The sequence below is a fragment of the Taudactylus pleione genome, unplaced genomic scaffold (assembly GCF_031769625.1).
Source record: "Taudactylus pleione unplaced genomic scaffold, aTauple2 ptg000086l, whole genome shotgun sequence".
Lineage (NCBI taxonomy): Eukaryota > Metazoa > Chordata > Amphibia > Anura > Myobatrachidae > Taudactylus > Taudactylus pleione.
The window spans coordinates 4,771,748-4,784,705 of NW_028284488.1; positions in this window are offsets into that span (position 1 = coordinate 4,771,748).

Sequence of the window (12,958 nt, forward strand, 5' to 3'; positions counted from 1 at the left end):
CCCCCGGTGGTCGGGAGAACATCTGCTGCTGCTGCTGCTACCGTTGCAGCTACCGAGCGCTTCAGTGAGCAAATGGAGGCTTAAACACCATGGCATAGATAGATGCTGGAATTATACGGTGTGGCGCAGCATCCTAGTTCTCTGACTGGGAGAGACACCTTTACTATCTTATTGTGGCATATTTATTTTTTGTGACCAGCCCCCGAAAATATAGATTACTTATTGTCGCAATTTGCCCCAATAAGGAGTTTTTATTCGCCTAGATTTATCATCTGTGAGTCGCTGGGACAGGGACTCTGATAGGATCCCATCCAGGTGATTAGTGAGAAGCTTTGCCTCTCAGCCGTTCTACTGCCGTTGACACGTGCAAGCAGGATGCACAGAGGAGGGATCTGAAAACAACGGCGAAAGGTAGCCCATAGGCTACTACAGTCTAATGGTGCATACACACGGTCAGATTTTACTTCAGATCTGAGCGATAACGATTGAAAATATCGTTCATATCTGAAGGACAATCTGACATGTCTGGACGATGAACGATGCGCGTTCCTGATGGTCAGATAATGATATCTGACATCTGATGTGTTTGCAGTCATATTTGGACAATTCCATTCATTTTAATGCAGTCAAAAATCATTCATAGTTCAAATCGTTCATCAAATCATTCAGATCGTTCATCTGACAAATTTGACCGTGTGTGCTCCATAACACTTGTTCTAGTTCAGAACGTGGAGTACACTACTATCGGCGGTGGCTTCCGGGTCCTCTGCATACAACTATTGGCTTACTACCATCGGCGCAGCAGCCTCTGGTTTGCATTACCATCGGAGTACGTCTGTGGTTTCGGGTTCTCATCATGGCCCCCATTTACTAACGAGTTTTATCCCCAAAACGAGTTATAAATTTCACTGTGTATGATAAATGGTGCTCCAGCCAATCAGCTCCCAACTGTCATTTTTCTAACAGTTGAGAGTTGTGAGCTGATTGGCTGGAGCACCATTTATCATACACAGTGAAATTTATCACCTGTTTTGGTGATAAAACTCGTTAGTAAATGAGGCCCCATGTCTCCTCTCTGGTGGCGGCAGTGACTTTCTGGTAGGCTCCATTCGGCTCAGCAGCGGCATGTGTGAATAGAGCTCCCTGCACAGTCCCCGCCACTGCCGTGGAGGATATATGCAGAGGACCCGGACATACTCTGAAAAGAATGCAAACGGTGCCAATGACAGTATGTAGAAAACTCGCAAACCGGCGCTACTGATGGTAGTTTACACCATGTTCTGAACTTGAACCTCTAATGCCTATCTGAAGATGTTTGTGGGCAGCGGCCAAGCTCTGGGTACTTGTGTACTTTACAGACTCATTGCAGAGAGAACCCAAGTGTCCTACACTCATTATTATTATCAATCATGGTAATGTCTAAATCCCCTTCACAGAGAGGACCCTGATGTCATCAGCCAGTGTCATACCTCCCAACTTTTCTACTCCTCGAAGAGGGACATTTTGGGGCGGGTTTTCTCTAGAAGGGGAGGGGTTTCTCAGAAATGGGGCGGAGCCTTGTGGCAACCACCGTTTGTGTCATTATAGGGGGCATGCCCAGCACTCCGAGATGCTGGGCAGCCCCCAGGCTCTCCCCCTATACAGGTGAACAGATGACTGGGTGTGCAGAAGGTGAACAGATGCCGTGTGCATGTGCACGGCATTTGTTCACCTTCTGCACACCCATGTGCTCTCCCCAACTTCCCCCCCCACCGCGGGACACTGCGGCCCGCAGGTGGGACAGTCCCAGAAAAACGGGACTGTTCCTCTGAATGCGGGACAGTTGGGAGGTGTGCAGTGTCCAGCGTCATTCCCTACCGTCCAAGTGGGTATAGAGGGGGAATATAACCTTGTGGTGAGCCGCCGAGCCTGAAGCGGGCCGAGCCCACGAAGGGACAACTTTCTTCTTTAGGTGGAGACAATTTTCGGTACTTGTGTACGTAAAGTACTGTACCATTTAAAACATTAATTGGGTTCTCTCTGCAATGAGTCTATAGTACACAAGTACCAAGCGTTCGGGAGTTTGGTAAATCAGGCAGCACAGCAGTCCCCATAGAAACCTATGGGGGCTGCTGTTGCTGTCAGAAATGGAGGGACCACAGCCCCTTTTTCTTTCACCCTGGGGATCCATAATATTTGTGGATACCCCTCAAACATGGGTGTTTTCGGGGGATACTTTGCAAATATACTTTTATAAATATGCCCCATTTTGAGAATACACAATAACAAAATCTTGTGTACAGATACAAATTTGCAATACATACATACGGCCACTTTCGTTGTATATTTGACTTTTTTTCTAAGAAATTCTAATCTGCAGATGCCTGGTGCATGAGTATTACTACTACTACTGTAATGGCACTTTTATCTAAAGAATACCAGATTTCAAAAACTGAAGTTCTTCAAGCTAAACATCCGGGAACACTTTCCCCCCCACACCTTTTTAAGTCACACCTTACCCAAATCCAGTGGTAAGCAACGTTTTGTGCTGCAGCAGGACAAAACATGTTACAACTGCAATTCACAGAAGTACACAAAACCCCCTGTTGGATACGTAATGCTCCAGTGGTAGGCTTTGTGAAACAGCCTAGGAAAAAATACTGAGGGTGCACAGGTAACAGGACTGGAAGACAGGAACCAGACGAAGCCAGGGATTAGAGAGAGATACAGCAGACTAAAACATGCCCAGAGACAGGTTTCTGAAAAAAAACAGTTCCGAAATACAACTGAAAGCTTAGAAATTGCAGTGCAAACACCAAACAATGATTTCACATAAGGTAACAATCAGGGATATTTATGTGGGTATCCTACATGTACTTCAGTTTCATCCCACATTCCAGAATTATACTGGCAAGTTAATTGTCTCCCAACAAAACATTAACCCTAGTGTGTATGTGTGTGTACATGTGGTAGGGAACATGGATTGTAAGTTCCATTGTTGCAGGGACTTATGTGAATAGGTAAATATTTCCTGTAAAGCACTGCGGAATATGCGTGTGCTATATAAATAACTGGTAATAAATATTCCAAGATAGCTATAAAATGGTAAGCACAGTCAGATCACAGCCTTTGAAGAACAAGCCGAAGAATATACAACCATGGCCAAAAGTTTTGAGAATGACACTGTCACGGCCAGGGTATTTCAGCATGGCGCTAGGCGGGTGTTACCTGTGAGGTCGTTGTGGCGCGGGCTGTCTGGTGTCTGGCGGGGGGCTTTGGCTGCGCGCGTTGTTGTGCGGCCCTGTTGTCACTCTGCGCTGGTGAGGCCTGGCGTTCCGTTTGGCATGGGCGCCGCCATCTTGCCTTCTGGCCATGTGATGCGGCTGGCCAATCCTGGTGAGTCACATGTTCCCTCCGGCCAGTAACAGCGCGGCATGGGGTATTTAGAAAGGGTCAGTGCCTTCCTTCTTTGCCAGTGCAACGTGTATCTCAGCCTAGCTGAGAGGGAGTTCTCTGTGCTTTCCTGTTCCTGTGAATTCGCTGTCTGCCAGTCAGCACCTAGCTCCCACTGGACTACCCCGCTTCCTCCATCACCCTTGCCTCTACCTGTATACCTGGCTTGTTTATTTTCAGTTCACTACCTGCAAACCTTGCTTGATTATTTTCAGTTTCACTACCTGCACACCTGGACAGCTCTAATTGTTTCTACTTGGACATTAACCCTTTTACTCCCACCACAGAACTCTTGTGCACATTATATATTCCTGGACTTTTATTTACTGCCATTATATGTCTACTCAAGCACTTATTAAAAATTCTAGTTTTATTTTTAAATCTGGTTCTGTGATCGCTCCTGCTACCACCCCGGGTCCACAAACAACCCAGAACATCACAGTTTGCACTGGCCCCATGGAGCCGGCCACGGATCAGGAGTCAGGAGTGGATTTATTCAGGTGCATTTCTGGTCGTTTAGAAAATCTGGAAAACATGCAGCATCAGATGGCTCAATTTCTGCAAGAGATGTCCAAGCGACAGGATAGTTTGCAAACTTCCTTTTCTACCCCTGAAGTACCAGCATCTACATCCGCATCAGCGTCTGGGAATACAGGAGGCAGATCATCTCCCCGCTTACGTCTTCCTTTACCAAATAAATTTGACGGCAATCCTAAACTCTGCCGAGGATTCCTAAATCAGTGTGACATACATTTTACCCTGCAGCCTGACAACTTTCTAACTGCAAGAACTAAAGTGGCTTATATAGTCTCTCTGTTATCCGGCCAGGCCTTGGAATGGGCTTCCCCACTCTGGGAGCGCTCAGATCCGCTGCTGGATAATTACGCAGGCTTTGTGTCATCCTTCAGGAGGATTTTCGATGAACCTGGGCGTACTGTATCAGCATCATCAAACATCATGACACTGAGACAAGGGGTCCGTCCTGTCAGTCAATATGCCGTGCAATTTAAAATTTTAGCATCAGAGCTCAAATGGAATGAGAAAGCCCTCACCTCGACCTTCTGGCATGGGTTGTCAGACCGACTAAAGGATGATCTAGTCACTCGAGAGCTTCCTACTAATCTGAACGACATGATTTCATTGTGTATCAAAGTTGACCTACGCTTCAGGGAACGTCAGGCTGAAAAAAACAGAACTGACCGGCAAAGGTCATTTACCCCCTCCATTTCTACCCGTCCCATTCCTTCCCCTACTGAAGAGGAGCCTATGCAGGTGAATCATACACACCTCTCTAAAGAAGAACGTCAGAGAAGAATGCAAAAGAACCTCTGTCTGTACTGCGGAGAGTCCGGTCACCTGCTGATCTCCTGCCCCCGTAAACCGGGAAATGCCAAATCCTAACTGACCCTGGAGACATCAAGTTAGGAGTTATGAACCCGTCTCCAAAAATTAAAGATTTCACGATTACCCTAGCCTTGGATCTTAAACCCAAACCTGTCTTTGCTACTGCTCTACTCCACTCAGGAGCAGCCGGAAATTTCATAACGTCTAGTTTCATAGATAAATTTCAGATTCCTTGTTTGTCTCTCAACCATGCCATCTCTCTGACCTCTATAGACGGACGCCCTCTAACTAACGGGATAGTCACCAAAGAGACTCAACCAGTATTGGTCCGAATTGGGGCACTTCATTCTGAGTCCTTAAAATTCCTGGTGATATCAGAGGCCTCTCAAGAAATTGTTCTTGGTCTACCCTGGTTACGTCAACATAATCCCAGGATTGATTGGAGTTCTATGCAGATTCTGTCATGGGGTATGCCAAAGATTCGACCTGTGAGAAAGTCAGTTCCATTAGTTTCTTCTGCCATTCCCAAGGAATATCAGATGTTCGCCGACGTTTTCTCTGAACAACAAACAAATATCTTACCCCCTCATAGGGAATGGGACTGTCCAATTGAATTGATACCTGATAAGATACCACCTCGTGGTCGTACCTATCCGTTGTCCTTGCCTGAGACTCAAGCCATGACCGAATACATCCGGGACAACCTGGCAAAGGGGTTCATTCGCCCCTCTACTTCACCTGCCGGAGCTGGGTTTTTCTTCGTTGGCAAGAAGGACGGTGGTCTAAGACCATGCATCGATTATCGAGGCCTTAATGACATTACTGTAAAGAATCGATACCCTCTTCCCCTGATTACTGAGTTGTTTGATAGGGTCAAGGGCTCTGTCATTTTTTCTAAATTAGATCTAAGAGGGGCTTACAACCTCATTCGTATCCGAGCTGGCGATGAATGGAAGACCGCTTTTAATACCAGAGATGGACATTTCGAGTATTTAGTAATGCCTTTTGGATTGTGTAACGCCCCTGCTGTCTTTCAAAGTTTCGTTAATGAGATTTTCCGGGATCTGTTATATGTTTCGGTTGTTGTCTATCTGGATGACATACTGATTTTTTCACCCTCTGTGGCTAAACATCAAGAACATGTTAAAGAAGTTTTGACCCGTTTGAGAGAAAACCACCTTTACTGCAAACTGGAGAAGTGCGTCTTTGGAGTGCCCAGTGTACCTTTTCTCGGCTATGTAATATCTGGCTCCAGTTTAGAAATGGACCCCAAGAAGGTACAGGAAATTCTGGATTGGACCCGACTTCAGACACTGAAGGCCATCCAGAGATTGTTGGGCTTCGCAAATTATTATAGACGCTTCATTAAGGGATTTTCTACACTGCTGGCTCCCATTACAGCCTTGACCCGCAAAGGTGCTAATCCTGCCCAATGGTCACCTGAGGCAGAGTCTGCCTTTCATCTTCTAAAACAGGCCTTTATCTCAGCACCAGTTCTTCGACAACCCGATCTGGACAGGCCTTTTTTGTTGGAAGTAGACGCATCATCTGAAGCTGTGGGAGCAGTCTTATCTCAACGTTATGAGGACAACCGAGTCCATCCGTGTGGGTTCTTTTCTAAAAAATTCTCTCCTGCCGAAAGGAACTGCGCCATAGGTGAGCAAGAACTACTAGCTGTAAAGTTGGTGTTGAAGGAATGGAGATATTTGCTAGAAGGCGCCAAGTTTCCATTTACTGTATTTACAGACCATAGAAATCTCCTATTTCTCAAAAACCTCCAATGTGTGAGTCCTCGTTTGGCCCGCTGGGCAATATTCTTTGCCAGGTTTCAGTTCACCCTGACCTTCCGGTCTGGAGCACTTAATCAGAAGGCTGATGCCCTATCGAGATCTCTCCTCTGTGATGATCAATCTGAAAATCAAAACAATACCCCTGTCTTGGAATCAAGAGTTTTCGCCGCATTACAACTTCAGCCTCCTACGGGAAAATCATTTGTGGCCCCGGAATTAAGGAAGCAGCTTCTCACTTGGGCACATTCCTCTCGCTTTGCAGGGCACTCAGGCACTCGGAAGACCTTGGAGTTCCTGAAAAGACACTATTGGTGGCCTTCCATGAAGGCAGATATAATGGAGTTTATCTCTTCCTGCTCCTCCTGTGCCCAGCATAAATCATCACGACAAGCTCCAGCTGGGGAATTGCTTCCATTACCTACTCCATCACGTCCATGGACGCATCTCTCCATGGATTTCGTCACAGACCTGCCAGTCTCTCAAGGTTTCAACACTATCTGGGTTGTAATTGACCGATTTTCTAAGATGGTCCACTATATACCGTTGAAGAAGTTACCTTCTGCCCCTGACCTGGCACAGTTGTTTGTCCAACACATATTTCGTCTACATGGCCTTCCTGCTGAAATTGTCTCTGACCGTGGTGTGCAGTTTACTGCAAAATTCTGGAGGGCTTTGTGTTCTGTGCTTCAAGTGAAGTTAAACTTTTCCACGGCCTACCATCCGCAAAGCAACGGCTCCACCGAGAGAGTTAATCAAGATCTAGAGACTTTCTTAAGAATTTTTATGTCATCTTCCCAGGACAATTGGGCTGCCTTGCTGCCGTGGGCTGAATTTGCACATAATGCTTCCTACCACTCGTCAACTAACCAAACGCCATTTCAGGTTGTATATGGCCTTCATCCTCGTGTTCCCGAATTCCGAAGCCTGCCTGTTTTCGATGTTCCGGCTGTGGAGGACACGGTGCGGAATTTTGCTGCCATGTGGACTCAAGTACGGTCTGATTTGTTGAAGGCATCCTCTCGCTATAAGACCCAGGCCGATAAGAAGCGTAGAATAGTTCCACGCATGCAAGTAGGAAACCAGGTCTGGTTGTCTACTCGGAACCTTCGTCTAAGAGTTCCATCTATGAAATTCGCACCCCGCTTCATCGGTCCCTTCACCATAACAGAAGTCATTAATCCAGTGGCCTACCGTTTACAGTTACCCCCATACCTAAAAATTCCCAATTCCTTCCATGTTTCCTTATTAAAGCCCCTAGTCCTGAATAAGTTCCATAATGCTCTACCTGCTTCTCCTCGAGTCCAGACGGAGAGAGGAGTTGAGTTTGAAGTCGCCCAGATCTTGGACTCTCGTCTGCGCAGAGGTCATCTTCAGTATTTGTTGGACTGGAAAGGTTACGGTCCAGAGGAACGTTGCTGGACCGATGCTCGTGATATCCACGCTCCCACGCTCATCAGGAGATTCCATTCTGCCCATCCGGAGAAGCCTGGTGAGTGTCCTGAGGCCACCCCAAAAGGGGGGGTACTGTCACGGCCAGGGTATTTCAGCATGGCGCTAGGCGGGTGTTACCTGTGAGATCGTTGTGGCGCAGGCTGTCTGGTGGCGGAGCTGGTGTCTGGCGGGGGGCTTTGGCTGCGCGCGTTGTTGTGCAGCCCTGTTGTCACTCTGCGCTGGTGAGGCCTGGCGGCGTCTCCGTTCCGTTTGGCATGGGCGCCGCCATCTTGCCTTCTGGCCATGTGATGCGGCTGGCCAATCCTGGTGAGTCACATGTTCCCTCCGGCCAGTAACAGCGCGGCATGGGGTATTTAGGAAGAGTCAGTGCCTTCCTTCTTTGCCAGTGCAACGTGTATCTCAGCCTAGCTGAGAGGGAGTTCTCTGTGCTTTCCTGTTCCTGTGAATTCGCTGTCTGCCTGTCAGCTCCTAGCTCCCACTGGACTACCCCGCTTCCTCCATCACCCTTGCCTCTACCTGTATACCTGGCTTGTTTATTTTCAGTTCACTACCTGCAAACCTGGCTTGATTATTTTCAGTTTCACTACCTGCACACCTGGACAACTCTAATTGTTTCTACTTGGACATTAACCCTTTTACTCCCATCACAGAACTCTTGTGCACATTATATATTCCTGGACTTTTATTTACTGCCATTATATGTCTACTCAAGCACTTATTAAAAATTCTAGTTTTATTTTTAAATCTGCTTCTATGATCGCTCCTGCTACCACCCCGGGTCCACAAACAACCCAGAACATCACAGACACAAGTATTGGTTTTCACAAAGTTTATATTTATACCCCCCAGAAATAAACAACACAATAGAGAAGTTTGCTGCTAATACCATTGGTCGTAACGGAGAGGGCATATGTTATAAGGCATTTAACAGGTTGATTCAAATAGACACAACCCAGCCTCTAACAACTGGGGGTCTCTGGTTTCCTGCCCCATACAACATCCTAACAGTTGTTCATATAATGTACATTTTGTTACTTGAAGTCTCTGCGGTCCATAAGTTGAGAATGCATGATGCTATCTCCACACCGATGGTACCGGAATACTGTTGAGAGTATACGCATCAGTACAAATCCAAACATAGCTTACTTATCACATATAAAACCTTAGTACGAAATAACCTTCATTTCATAACAATTATAGTAAATGTGCTTACTTGAATCTTATACCTTAAAGCTTATTAAACCTTTTATGTGAATATGTAATGTGTAAGTATGCAGGGTGTGATGTAAAGATGCTAGTTAACTTGGGGCAGATGCGTGCGCATGAAGCTAATAAACAGCGTTTTCATACAGGATCTTATGCATTCGCCAATATGCTATTAGTTACCAGCGCAATTGTGCGTATTAATGTGTGTATGAGAACACCTAGCACTGTGGAATGCCGAGCATTATAGTTCCACACGCCCCCCTCTCTCAGCAGCCCCCACCCTTCCCAGGCTCAAAAGGACAGTCCTTTGTTCTCCCAGGTTCTTGTGTAAATGCAAATTAGCACAGCTACAAGACCCAAACCTCAGATAACACTCTTGGCTTTGAAGGTATTTTATTGCAGGAAGCCTGCTAATGTAAGGTGCTACAAACGACCCTCTTGCTGTATTCGAGCAGAGCCACCTGGAGTGAGAGCAGCCGTTATGTCCAGGAAGCTTGTCTACACAAGCTAGATGTCACGTGGCCATTTGCTTTGTTTAGCTAATGCAATCCAGATTTGCAGCCATTTCTGAAATATATCCGTTAGGGGAATTATAATAATATACACTTTATCCAGAGCACCCAAACTACGTAAAGTCATGAAATGGGCTTTTGGTGAATCGCCATAACTTATGGCGATGGTCACAGATGCAATCGCATGATGCTAATAGTAATATCGCCACATGTACTAAAGTGTGAGTTTATCTAAAATGGCGCTTAGGCGGCCATTCGCAAAATGGCGTCTTGCGATCTCATTTCCAAGATGGCGTCTTGCAGCCAGTAGCAAGATGGTGTCGCTGCAATTCAATTTTAAACTGATCTTGTCTCAGCCAATAATCCAGCTTCGACACGCCCATCTCCCTTTACTCAAAGCCTGATCAGTACGCAAGATAGTGTAAACATCGGTAACATCAAGAACCATCGACCACACTTGCATAATAGTGGTTGACCAGACCTTGCGCAGGATCTTGGCAACTTCCTGTGTCCACGGAGTCTCATCACTGCGTCCATCGCCGTACTGGCTTAATTATGGACGCCCCTAAAACGGCGTCCCAACGTACTGTCACACCTGCGTTCGCATGACCACCCCCGTCACTACCCAAAAACGGCACTTCCTGCCAATCAATAGCGGATTGTGTAGTCTGCGTACACTTACCAGATCGCACCAGGTAGTTCGCGCACGCGCAAGCAATGCATGCGTAGTATGGAAACATCAGCCAAGTGCGAGCGTTCTCTCCTGTGCGTTCCTTGCTGAATCAGGCCCATAGTTACTTATTTTTTTTATTTATTAGGTTAGATATGCAAAAATAACAATTCCAAGCAGGGTCCATAACATAATGGAGTTCAAGTGCTGTAGAAATATATTAGAAATGTAACAGAAAGGGAACATTGGGCATGTAGTCATCAGGAAAGAATGAAAAATGTATAGACAAGCCATAGCCCAAACATTAAATACCAGAGAGCCACTCTGAAGGGAAAAATGGTAATGTCTAGTAATTACAGAGAGATAAGTGGGTCAACCTCATAAATATGGCTCTTATATCAAAGGGTGTGAGTTCAAACATGTCATTAATATGGAGCCATTATACAGCAATAAAGCTTTCTCAAGTGGCAAACAATTTTGGGTCTGATTCAGACTTGGGAATAGAGAGAGATATCTCTCTCAACTGTGAACCTGAACAAACCATATTGCAATGCAAGGGGTGTAAATACAAAAAAAAAATTTACATGTGGGGTAAATACTGGCTGCTTTTGCATGTAGCCCACAAATACTGCACAGCTTTATTATTACTCTACAATTCAGATGTCAGTTTGGAAACACTCCTCCTAAATCTCTCTGCACATTTTACATCTGCCCCACCTGCAGTGCAGCATGGTTTCACCAAGATGATCAGTTGAGAGAGATATCTCTCTCTATTCCTAAGTCTGAATCAGGCCCTTTATGTGTAAGATTCCTTTTGAAGGGAAGCCTCAATCCAATCCATGCAGAATATATAGTATAAATTGTGCCGAAACAATTATATAGGAGGAGAATTACTCTGGATCCAGGCATGAAGTACAATTACATTGGAGGAGTGCTACTCTGGATCCAGGCATGACATACAATTACATAGGAGGAGTGTTACTCTGGATCCAGGCATGAAGTACAATTTGTACAATGACATAGCAGGTGGGGTACTCTGGATCCAGACATGAAGTACAAAGACATAAGAGTAGGGTTATTCTGGATCCAGACATGAAGTACAAAGACATAAGAGTAGGGTTATTCTGGATCCAGACATGAAGTGCAATGACATAGGAGTAGGGTTATTCTGGATCCAGGCATGAAGTACAATGACATAGGAGCAGGGTTATTCTGGATCCAGGCATGAAGTACACTGACATAGGAGGATGGTTATTCTAGATCCAGGCATGAAGTACAATTTCATAAGAGGAGGGATACTCTGGATCCAAGTATGAAGTACAATTACATAAGAGGCGGGATACTCTGGATCCAGGTATGAAGTATACTTTTCCTAGCAGCGGCAGAGACTGCCAAAGTGAGCTTTCTAGTCCCCTTAGAAATTCTTGGTGGTTACATACCAAATACAGGCCACTGAGGGATAAATTATCCATTAGGAATTCATTAGTGCCTCCATACCTGAAGCCAGAAACGCTTAATGGTGAAACAATTTCAATAATAATAAAATAGTTCAGTTCTTAGGACAAATGTGGGTATTAGAAAGGCTATACATTGTCATCGAAACAAGTGTATTGGAGGATGGCAATGTCTTAAGAAAAACTTCAATGCACAAGGAAAGGATGTTGTCCAGTCGCCCCACCAGGCCCGTAGTGGTCTTAGAATAATCTAGAGGTTCCCTCAAAAAGGCGCAATGAAGAGAGACTTAAATAAAAAATTTTATTGAAGCATCAAGTGTCATATATACAAACATTGTAATGAAGAGCAAGTGTTCATGGCAGAAAAAAAGGATGACAATTATGGGTTGGGTATGGTAACCCGGCTGTCAAAATACAGCGGCATCTCGACTGCCAGAATCCCGAATCCCGACACTAAAAGGTAAGACTGCTACCGCCAGGGGCGTATCTATAATGGGTGCAGGGTGTACGTTGCACACGGGCCCCCGGGTCCATGGGGGGCCCGCCCCACACACCCTGCACCCATATTATCTAAAACTTACCTCTCCGAGGTCCCACTCTGTAAAATGGCCGCCACAGCCATTTTTCTGGCATTTTGCGCATGCGCTGTGATGAAATCTACGGGAAAATGGTGGCGATCTGCGCATGCGCAGTAGACTCTGGGCACACTCTAGTGCCCAGAGTGTACTGATTCTACGGTGGCCGGCCAGCCGCGTCAGTTGGCTGCTGGCAGCCAGGGTGAGAGGGGGCCCATGTGCATCCCCCATCACAGGCCCCCTCTCTAAAGACGCCCCTGGCTAACCCTTACCCCTAACCCTCTCTGGTGCCTAACCCTAACCTCCCCTTCCCTGCACCCTAAACCTAACCCTCCCCCGTTAGTGCCTAACCCTAAACCTTACCCTCCCCTAGACCCCAATACTTACCTTCGGGATGGCGGTGGTCGCCATACAGGAGCCGGGATCCCGACTGCTGTCGGGATTCCAGCGCCAGTAATTAGACCGTCGGCATCCCATATAGCGGAATGCTGACTACATCCCGGCAATTACAAGTAATAGTACA